The 11,737-nt window shown below is 33.7% G+C and overlaps 1 long non-coding RNA gene across 1 annotated transcript; it reads right to left on the reverse strand.

Annotated features, from left to right (window-relative positions):
- Nucleotides 1-1,636: 1,636 nt before the first annotated feature.
- Nucleotides 1,637-4,981, reverse strand: LOC123528719 (uncharacterized). Its single transcript, XR_006682018.2, has 3 exons — nucleotides 4,843-4,981; nucleotides 3,989-4,039; nucleotides 1,637-1,683 (listed from the first exon to the last, which is right to left on the reverse strand). It is a non-coding gene; the product is annotated as an uncharacterized LOC123528719 (long non-coding RNA).
- Nucleotides 4,982-11,737: the final 6,756 nt, after the last annotated feature.

Here is an 11,737-nt window from a genome sequence, read left to right on the forward strand (position 1 = left end):
TAATGTTGAGTACAGAAAACAGTGTTTCAATTTTTTTTGCCCAATGAAGCTTCAATACTTCAATTATTGAGAAATATACATTTAAGTTGGAAAGCTTGTTTCAATATCAAGCCTCTCAAAACAGTATAATTAAATAACTTAACCTGACTAAATAATCTGTTATAAGAGTTAAAGTCTCAGTTACCCTACACCGTATAGCGTTAACGGGCATTTAACGTATAACAAAATTTTCAATCCGTTTGTGTCCATTCGCATGCGTTTCTTTTCCGTTCCTCATGCGGCACCTGCGCTCCTTGTTCTGCGAAATTCGTTCCATCAGGTGGAAGGTTTTGAGCATGTTCAAAATTTAGAACGTACACCACTGGACAAAGTTGCCCGTTAGATGTATAGTAGCAATGCCGCCCTGATATGCGTTTTGTTTGTTACTCGTGCGTTTCCTACTCTGAACTTGACCAGTTCGCATCCATTCTTGTCAGGTTCGCATTCGTTCTTGTCCGGTGGATCTGATTCACGGCAGGACTACTACCGGATGATGCAACGGATGTAACGTATGTTCAACGGACGATAACTGACAATAACGTTTTGTCAGTTTCTCATGCGTTGCGCTTTTGTTTTACACGGTACAAGTCTGTGACTAGTACAGTGATATCCGTTAACTGAACGTTGTTCATCCTCTATATATGCGTAAATCTTGCACTCATTTGTGCATTTTATGCGCCCCATACCCGATCGCGAGAGCATTGAACAGCAGCGGGGGATGCCTTTCGTCACCGGATAACTTTCTGCCGCAGTTTTTATATACATTTGGCGTCCGTTAACGCTATACGGTGTAGTGTGACTTACACATAAGGCGTTAATGTCAATCTTACACATAACTCCATATTGCCATGTCTATGCAGTGCAGGTCATGCATACTAATAACATAGAGTACGAATCAGACTGTCATTGTATAACATAGATTCTACTTTAATATTAGGTTTAGATGTTTCTTCAAGATATATTAATGACTTTGAGTTTTTATTTGGTTACAAATATGAAACAGTTTCCAGAGATGTAGCTTTATTTTCAGTGTGGAATTGTCAATCATATTCTCTGTGACATGCTGGCATTAATCAACAGTCACTTTAGGTGACACTGAACGTTTTCAAGATCATTAAACTTTGATTCCAAAGATTTCATTACATGTTCTATGAAATTCTCCAGATATCACTATGATTATACACACGGTTAACCAACAATATAATAAGATACTTGTATTCCTAATAATTTGCTGAAAGCCATGGTCATGCAGTCATTTCAGTTTCATCATTATAGCAGTTACTGTAATGACTGTGTTAATGTATTAGATCACTAATAGAGAACCTCCTTTTTGACTACTGCCATGATAGTAAAATTGTTGTCATTTACATATATGTACACAAAATTTGCACAACTGAGAAACTGAATAAAGTTAAAAAATCATACAGGATTTTATAATCTAAATATTTGTGATTTAGTTGTAGTTAATCTACAAAAGGGAACAACAAATGCAATTTTTCAGTATATCATTTGAAGCTTGTGTCTGTGTAACACTTACCCAGTGACCATGCATAGGTATGAGAAATAATTAAAAACTTTTTAATAAAAAGATAAAATTATCATACATACCAATGAACTTCTCTTGAAGAACCTTGTCCTGAATACCTAAAATAGGAACAAATACAACAATTTTGACCCGATTTGACCCAGTTTCAAATTTGACCTAGAAATCATCAGAACAAGTTTCATGAAGATAGGGTCATCAATGTAGCCTCTAGTTTGTTTAAAGCTTTTCCTTTGATTTGACCGGATTACCTAGATTTTGACTCAACATGACCAGTTTTGATCCAATCATTCTGAGCAAGTTTGTATCAAATCAAAGCATGAATGAAACCTCTATGTGGCCAAGAGGGTCAAAATAGTAAATTGTGTCCCTTTCAGGGGAAGTAACTGTAGAACCCGAGATGGATTCCAGCCAGATTTCAAAAGGAAGCAAGACATTATTGAAACTTTATTTGTGTCAAAGTGTGGTTAAAATCAAATATAAAATGTCCCTTCTATTGTGTTTACAAAGTAACTTCTAGGGTGAGCTAAAGTTAGTGAGATTGCATTGCATGTGAGAAGTTAACCAAAGCATGAATGAAACCTCTATGTGGCCAAGAGGGTCAAAATAGTAAATTTTGCCCCTTTCAGGGGAAGTAACTCTAGAACCCGAGATGGATTCTAGCCAGTTTTCAAAAGGAAGCAAGATTTTATTTAAACTTTATTTGTGTCAAAGTGTGGTTAGAATCAAATATAAAATGTCACTTCTATTGTGTTTACAAGGTAACTTTCAGGGTGAGCTAAAGTTAGTGAGATTGCATTGCATGTGAAATGTTAATCAAAGCATAATGCAGGTGATAAGGAGACTTTTAAAAGCCAAGCAGAAAGTAATTGGATTACCTTATATGGTTCATTATCAAATAGTCTATATTTTGGTGATTTCACATTGTTTTATTATGTGGCCTTGAACTGTCATATTAACCATTGCCTAAGCAGCCTTGAGTCATTAGGAAAGTCCTCAACCAAATAGCAAAGTGAAACTGAAATCATCTATGTAAGAAACAAGAGAGTCATGATTACCCTGAATCGCTCACCTGATAAATATGAGCCACACGTTAAAAATGGCAAATTGATGCTATAATATTAGAAAGTAGATCAGTAGGTAACATTCATGTTCACTGAAAGTCAGTTTTAAGAACAGTGTGCAAAACTGTACATGTCATCTAAATTTCAAGGCTGTATCTTAAAAAAAAAATAAGACAGTAGGTCAAGGTCACAGTCATGTGACCCCTAATCACTTGAAGTCATCAAGTAATTATAATCAAACTGTCTAGGAAATATGATCTGATTATTTTTTTTCTATATAACTCTCTTTTCACCCCAGGAGAATAATTTGGACAATATTGTTAGACATCCACTAGGCAATGCAACATACCAAATATCAATGGCCTAGGCCTTAAACGCTCGGACAAGACGATTTTTCCCCTATATAAGTCTATGTCAAATTTGGGACCCCCAGGGCAGGGCCTCTTTTCACCCCAGGGGCATAATTTGAACAATTTTGGTAGAGGACCACAAGACAATGCAACATACCAAATATCAAAGGCATAGGCCTTTGCAGTTTCAGGCATGAAGATTTTTAAAGTTTTTTCCTCTATAAGTCTATGTAAAATTTGAGACCCCCAGGGCAGGGCCTCTTTTCACCCCAGGGTTATAATTTGAATAATTTTCGTAGAGGACCTCTTGGCAATGCTACATACTAAATATCAAAGGCTTATGTCTTGTGAATTTAGACAAGAAGATTTTTAAATTTGTTCACTATATGAGTCTATGTAAAACTTGGGACCCCAGGGGCAGGGCCTCTTTTCACCCCAGGGGCAAAATTTGAACAATCTTCATAGAAGACCATTTAATGATGTCACATGCCAAATATAAAGGCTCTACGCCTTGTGCTTTTGGGCATTAAGATTTTTAATTTTTTTTCCTTTCGGTTGCCTTGGCAACCAGAGTTCTGCATGGAATTCAATTCTTTGAACAATTTTGAAAGAGGACCATCCAAGGATCATTCCTGTGAAATTTGATGTAATTCTGTCCAGTGGTTGTCAAGAAGAAGATTTTTTTAGAAAATGTTGACGAACGCACAACACATAACTGACACTGAACGGTCACAAAAGCTGACCTTAAGCCTTTGGCTCAGGTGAGCTAAAAATAAAGTATAATCAATAAAAATTATTTGTTTGTTTGTTTGTTTGTTTTGGGTTTAACGCTGTTTCTCAACAGTGTTTCAGTCATGTAATGGCGGGCAGTTAACCTGATCAGTGTTCCTGGATTGTGTACCAGTTGTTCTTCGCAAGTAACAGCCAACTTCCCCACATGAATTATCAAAGGTGGAGGACAAATGACTTCAGTAATTAAAAAGGACTGTTACCTTGAACTGATATGTCTTCTGTCTTGTCAGTTTCTGAATCATCAACTTTTCCTGTGATACAAAAATGAATAAATCAATTAAAATTAATTTCTACAGTGAGATTGGCTGAATGTTGTTTAAAACAAATTGATCAGTGTTTAGTAAAGAAAGAGCCATTTGAAGTCTGCTTGTTAAGATCACAGTTGTTACTTAACAATTAAAAGTACTGCAGTAACACAGCTTTCATTCTACGATATAAATATGAATGATGTTAAACTGTGAGTTCAAGTATTACAACAGAACTTATTTAATTCAATATATTTTATACTTCTTTGTTCTAAAAAGAAACTATAGCTGCTTTTGGGAAAAGCACAGATCTCCCACAACTGCCTAATCATTTAAACAGTAAGCCAGTTTTTATATATACTGATTACTCAGAGAACATGCACATAAAGGACCCAAAAAGGACTCCTATACTACTAGAGCGCATGCACAGTTTTGGCACCAAAATGAGTGTTTTTTTTTTTTGGTAATTCAAGAGTTATAATTCCGAAGTGCCAGTGCCGATTTGGCTATTTATTGAACTTGTTTGAGCACTTATTGGCAAACACATTTTGTTCAAGTTTGGTGAAGATCTGATGAGAAATGTTCGACTTAAAAGTGCAGACAGGCTTTGTGACAGACACACACACACACAGACAGGAGTAAATCAGTATGTCTCCCACACCACTGTGTGTTGACAGACATAATTACATTTACCTGAGGTTTTTTTTTCATAATACCTTCATTCTTTTTCTTCTTTTTCATAACATTTTTATGACATATTTTCTAAGATGGAACATGTTCAGTGCTAGATAATGCAAAACACAACTTACCACTAGTACAATCCGAGTCAGAGCTGTCCATACTGACAGTGGACTGGTCATCGCACTCTTTCACTGGAAAAATAAATATAAATCGTAATGAATATAAACTATATACTAAATCATATATATATTTTTACTATACCGTAGAAGTGGGCAGATATATGTTTGATCTAGAGATTCAATCCGCAAATGTGGGCAGATTCTTTAGAACGACTTGTATGTAGGAAAAGCCCTTAAAACATTTTTTGTCTTAAACCGTAACGCTTAGAGCTTCGAGATTTAGAACATGACATGCTCTTTTTGCAATTTGCAAGAAGTTATAAATTCCGCTATTTTTCTGTGTAAACAGTATTCTAATATTAAACACCATACGAATATTTTGTTACTTTGCTAGAATATTTTGTCAATTTTAGAAAGATTATGCTTATAATGTCATTATGTCAATATAATCACAAGAGACTGGTAATGCTTTACTTAGTGCTTTTGCTGTAGATTCTGTAGCACTCAGTACTAAAATTCAATAATTCCTTAAATTTTCAGATATTATAGCAGTAATCCCAGTATTACAAAATATGAAATTATTAAATTTCCTTCAGGAGCTGATTTGTCCATAAACAGATATTTATAAGTGTAGAGTGTTACTAACAAATACAACAAGAGGGTCATGATGGCCCTATATCGCTCACCTGTTATCATTGCACTTGAGGACAAGAAGGTCCTCAGAAAAAATATCTAAGTCTAAAGGACAGGAACAACAAAGGGAAGAAATTTAACCAAAAAGAAAAAAAAAAATCTTACAAGGTACAGATATGTCAAAATATGCCTAAAAATTGGAGGTACCATCCATGTTGTAACACAGAAAAGTGGTCTCGGTTTTTCCCTACAGCCAATAATAAAAAAGTTACTAAAAATAAGCTATTTATAGTAATGTAAAGGGGAAGTAATTAAAAAAAATTATTGTAAGTGAACAAAAGAAGGATCTGCCAAATAAATCTGTTGACATAAATGAAATTTCAGATCATTATCTTCATTAGTTACGGAGATATACCCACTTTAATTTGAAATAAAGGGAGGTAATTTGACATAACATCAGTCCATAGTTATCTACCCTGATTGGCTCAGTCCAACTATTGACAATAATGAAATTTCAAATAAGTCCTATAAGTACTTACTGAATATAAATCCATTTTGATTACAATCAGGGGAGGTAGTCAGATATAAAATAACTCTGGAACCTACGATTGGATCTGATTTGTCATGGAATCCAGGATTTATTGTTGTTGAAGATATTTTGGAAGTTTGTTTCAAATAAAACCATAAATGAAGTCTCTATATGGCTGCAAAAGCCAACATAGCCAATTTTGGACCTTTAAGGGGCCATAACTCTGGAACCCATGATGGAAACTGGCCAGTTCAAGAAAGGAATCAAGATCTTGTGGTTATACAAGTTGTGTGCAAGTTTAGTTAAAATCAAATCATAAATGAAGCTGCTATTGTGCACCCAAGGTCAAAATAGCTAATTTTGGCCCTTTCAGGGGCCATAACTTTGGAACCTATAATGGGATCTGGCCAGTTCAAGAAAGGAAACGAGATCTTATGGTGACACAAGTTGTGTGCAAGTTTGATTAAATTCAAATCATAAATGAAGCTGCTACTGTGCAGACAAGTTCAAAATATCTAATTCTGGCCCTTTCAGGGGCCATAACTCTAGAAACCATAATGGAATCTGGCCAGTTCAAGAAAGGAGCCAAGATCGTATGGTGATACAAGTTGTGTGCCAGTTTGGTAAAAATCAAATCATAAATAAAGCTGCTATTGTGCAGACAAGGTCAAAATAGCTAATTTTGGCCATTTCAGGGGCCATAACTCTGGAACCCATAATGGGAACTGGCCAGTTCAAGAAACGAACCGAGAGCTTATGGTGATACAAGTTGTGTGCAAGTTTGGTTAAAATTAAATCAAAAATGAAACCACTATCATGCAGACAAGAAATTGTTGACGCACTGACGCACGGACTGACGACGGACGAAGGGAGATCACAAAAGCTCACCTTGTCACTATGTGACAGGTGAGCTAAAAACCAGGGATATGGAAAAATATTCATTAATTAAGCAATGACATAGAGATAGCATGTCAAAAAATTAACCGTTTCAAATGAGTTTTCAGTCTTACTTACTGGAAATTACAGTCAATTTTGACTAACATAACTCTAAAAATACATGTGTAGGAACTGTGTAAGTTAAAGTTAGAGATTTACTTACAGTATTTCTCCCATCTCTTTACAAACATGAACAGAGACCCTGGAGATGATGGTGTATGCTGGCCAGATTGTCTGTTCTCCAAGTACAATCTCAGACATTCTTGTGTTGTCAACACCTTCAATATAAAATAAAATACACGTGGATATATAAAGTTGATGCAACTGACAATTATATCAAATAAATTCAATTTCAAATGTGCAAAACACCTGTAAAGTGTACAAGGGTTGCATACTGCTAAATAAATACTACATCTGATTCTGAAGAATGCTGAATTGCCTAGCTAGAGCAAGAACACTTAATCCTAATATACTGTTAACTAGCTTACCCCGTGACCTGTCTCTATTTTTAGTTTCTATTAGTCTATTTCAATAAATGCAAACCCAAAAGTTCTCAGCAGTTTACATCATTACATATTTAGGACATCACAGTAAAGTTTTATAAAATAACTATTTTTTTTTAAATATCCCCTCTTTTTCAATATCCTCTAGAGTGTTAACAGTCAAAATGTTGGCGACGGACGACGGACACAGGGCGATCACAAAAGCTCACCTTTGAGCACTTTGTGTTCAGGTGAGCTAAAAATGACATTTGCTTGGCATATTCTTAAACTTGATCAAATTTTGCACTCTGTTGCAATTTTTAACATCTTTTACCATGCCATCTTTTTTATAAATTTTGTATAATCTATGGTACTATTTCTTTAAGTTAAAGTAGAGACAAATATCGAAGTGACGGCTACTGTCCAAAATGTTTGCAGAAAATTCATTAATTATGCTATTGATTTTGATAAAAGAAACACCTAACTATTGGTAAACAATAATAAAACTGTCAATATCATTTTTTCTAGGGTGCCTCAGGTAATTGGATTTAATGAGACAGAATTCTAACAGCCAATATAGAATAAAAGAGATATATATATAGAGAGAGAGAAGTTTCACTACAACTAACTCGGTAATTTTAAAGATGTCTTAAACTCTGACCCTTTCTGTTCTAGAGGTGAATTCACTTTGAACAGCAAGAAATCACTCATTTATCAAATGAAGAATTTCCACTTTTGTACAATAAATCAATATACAAGTCTTGAAAAAAAAACAAGTCTTTCTTGAAAGTAAGAAAATAAGTAAAAACAATTGGTCCCAGTGGGGTTTTAACCTATGCCCCCATCTACAAAATTTCAGTCTAAGTAGATTTATGGTAGGAATTGAATATACTCTTCAAAAGGAGGCACTCTATTATGGTTCTAATACCTTAAAGGAAGTTGAATTTTAGCCAAAATCTGGACATGACAGTGACCTTCACAGTTTTCCTACATCTGTCCTGTTTCCTTATCATGCAGTATTGATATTTGGGTGAAGAAAAAATGAAGCCTTTTAAAGATTTCCATTTTCTTGTTTACTGAAATAAGAAACTGGTTCATTTTTTTACTTCTGAGAATGTGTTTTATAGTGGTTGATTGTTATTTCAAGTTTTGACGCATTACGATGTTCCATTAAAAAATAATGAAGAAAAAACCTTCCACAAATATCCCAAGTGTACTGGTTTTAGCGTGACATTTATATGAAATCATGTTTTCAACTTAAAATTACTTTATAACCACCTTATATGTTAAGAAAATGTTTTCTTTATGCTGAAGTGTAATGTGTTGGTTATTGGGTTAGGAAAAGTTTAGAAAGTATTAATGAATAATTACTCTTCAAGGCTTCTAAGAAATGAAAAGGTGTTGAGTTTTATTTTGCTCCGAAAATGGCCAACTGATGCTTTACTAGTCGCAGCATTGAAAAGTATTATTAATTAGATGAAGTATTTTTTCTTTGTTTAGTAGTGATGTTTTTTATTTATTTTTTTCAATATTTTTTCGACTAATACATTTTGAACAACAAATTATTTGTAATATTGAACAACAAAAATGTCCCAAGTGTACAAAAAAGCAAAATTAATAAATATTTTTCTTGTTCATTGATTTTTTTTTTAATTTGCACATTCTTACTAAGAGGAGGACCCAACAAAACAGTCATAACAAAGATTTGACATAGTTATGCCATTTGAGATTTTTCTTGCAAATAATGTGATGTTCCAAGTGTACATGACTTTTGACACGTTTGATTTTACAGGTGTATGTGCCCAAAAATATGAATGACACGTCACCTAGGTGCATGACAGCATTTAATAGGGTGCAGTTTTCTTACAGAAATGTCTTTTCAGTTGTTATAATGGTAAACTGGCAAAACATTATGGATTTTCGCAAATTTTGACAGTAAGAACATTTTTATGTAAGTGTACCTTTATACTGACTAACTTAATTTCTAAATCATATACTTTAATGTAGGCTACTATCATTATAGCTCAAAAGAATGCATATTCTCTTGAAAACTAATGACTTTTTTACTTCCTTGGGCAGTCAAAAGGCTGTGTGAGATATTACCTGATACGGGTTTACCTGTATTCTAGGATGCAGATGTGATAAATAACAGGTTTTTAACATTTGAAACACCCAGTGTGTTACCTTGGTATATGAGCGTACAGTTAAGATTCATAATAATGGACACAAAGTTTTAAAGAAAGTCTGTCAGAAGGAAAAAGGCCTTACTGTTGCACTGTAAATGATCTGTGTTACAATTTAGATGAGACCGTCAGGTTAAATCAGTCAGTAGAAGAATATACTGAATATCAATGTTGCAGGGTATATTCTTTAATATAAACCAGATATTCTTAGGAATGATAAAAATGACAGAAGTCAGAATTGTTGAAGACCATTGTCCGATATTTTTAACACATATTCATTTGTTAAGAAGTTGTCAGGTACTCTCACAGAAAAATACTTATAATGTCCTTCAACTTCATTTGATGTCTTAAATATGTTGCTTTGCTGTTTTGTAGAATCCCAGAGAGGAACTAAAAGACAAAGAGTTGTAACGGTAAGTAAAGGAGGATATAAATTATACCGGATTTTGTTTACAAAATACATGAATTAGGTCAACATTAAGATTATAGTAAGAACACACCAAATCTGTTTATAATAAACAGCTGAAATTTGTCATAAGGTACATAACTTGCTTTAACCATGTACAAAAAGTGATATTCTGTAATTTCATATCAATATATGCGAATTAATAATAGGATGTAAAATGTGTTATTTAACATATATGATAAGTGCATAATAAAAGAATCACAAATGTAGAAGCTGGCATTATTCTGTAAGTTGGCTAGTGGCAAAAAATATAATGCTTACTAAAAGCTTAACTCAAGTTTTCTTGCACTTGTTTTCTAATATAAACAGCCCACTAGCATACATATAATTCTAAAAGACTTTTACCATATTGTCGATATATTGCTTATGTAATATATTTACATCAACATCCGAACTTATAAAATATTAAGTAATTAAATATTTGCTTAAAGTAAGCAAAATATTCGTGGCTGTTTTAATATATTAGCTCCTGTAATCTCACTACTTAATTGCATACACTTTTTCTTTTAGAATGAGTACTGTGCTGGGGAAACAGTAAAGGCATTTTGGCATGATGAGGATGGGGAAAATTGGTTGGATGCAACAATCTTGACAGTTTATGCTGGTGGTATATAGTACAGTTGAATTGACTGTTTAATAAGATTGGATAAAGACGTTTTATTCAGTCAACAATACAATATTCAGTATCACAGATAATTTGTTTCATATAAATTGTATTTTGATGTTAATTCACGTGTTAAATGTTGAACAACAGTTCAGACAATTATTTCTTTCTATATGTGATGTCTGTCCGTCTGTCATAAAAATGTTTGTTAGTTTATGACTATTTTGTATAAAAAAAATTGTTGGTGCATATTTTCACTTCTTGATGGTATTATTTGAATAAAGCTTAATAGATATCACCAGAATCAAGATAAGTATCACATATTGTGCAACTGAATGCCTGTTTAGCTCAACTATTCGAAGAATAAGTAGAGCTGTCCAACACACCATGGAGTCGGTGTCACATCTTGGTTAAGGTTTTCATACCAGTCCACATTTTGACAAAAACTTTCAAAATAAAGCTTTCAAATTTTCAACACCTGCACCATGATCACATGTCCAGTTTTAGGCAAGAGTACACAACTCTGTCAAGGATATTGGCTGAATTATGGCCCCTTTTAACCTTTAAAGCTTTAAGATTTTAATTGTTTGTGTAAACTGTTTGACATGTGGTTTTGAAAAAAAGTTCACTTGTTTATCATAACAGTTTCTTTCTGAAGGTAAGAGTGCATATCTCTGCCAACTATTTTGCCTGAATTATGGCCCTCTTTGGACTTGGAAATTGGTTCAGTTTTCGTACCAGTCAACGTTTTGTCAAAACTATTTGACATATGTCTTTGAAACTTTGAAAACCTGTTTATCATCATGTTCTTTATCTGTAGGCAAGAAAACATAACTCTGTCAACTATTTTTGTTGAATTATGGCCCTTTTAAAACTTTGAAATCAGTTAAATGTTTCATACCATATTTCGCCTAACCTGTTAGTCATATGGCTTTAGTCACATAACACTTGTTTACCATCAAAATCTACATAATAAATTGTGAAGGCAAAAGTATGATTAAACTGGGACAAGGACTTAATCTTTAGTTATGACCCATTTTCATAGAAATAAGTTAAATTTCGCATACCATT

Source organism: Mercenaria mercenaria, chromosome 13 (assembly GCF_021730395.1).
Source record: "Mercenaria mercenaria strain notata chromosome 13, MADL_Memer_1, whole genome shotgun sequence".
In the NCBI taxonomy this organism is placed as follows: Eukaryota; Metazoa; Mollusca; class Bivalvia; order Venerida; family Veneridae; genus Mercenaria; species Mercenaria mercenaria.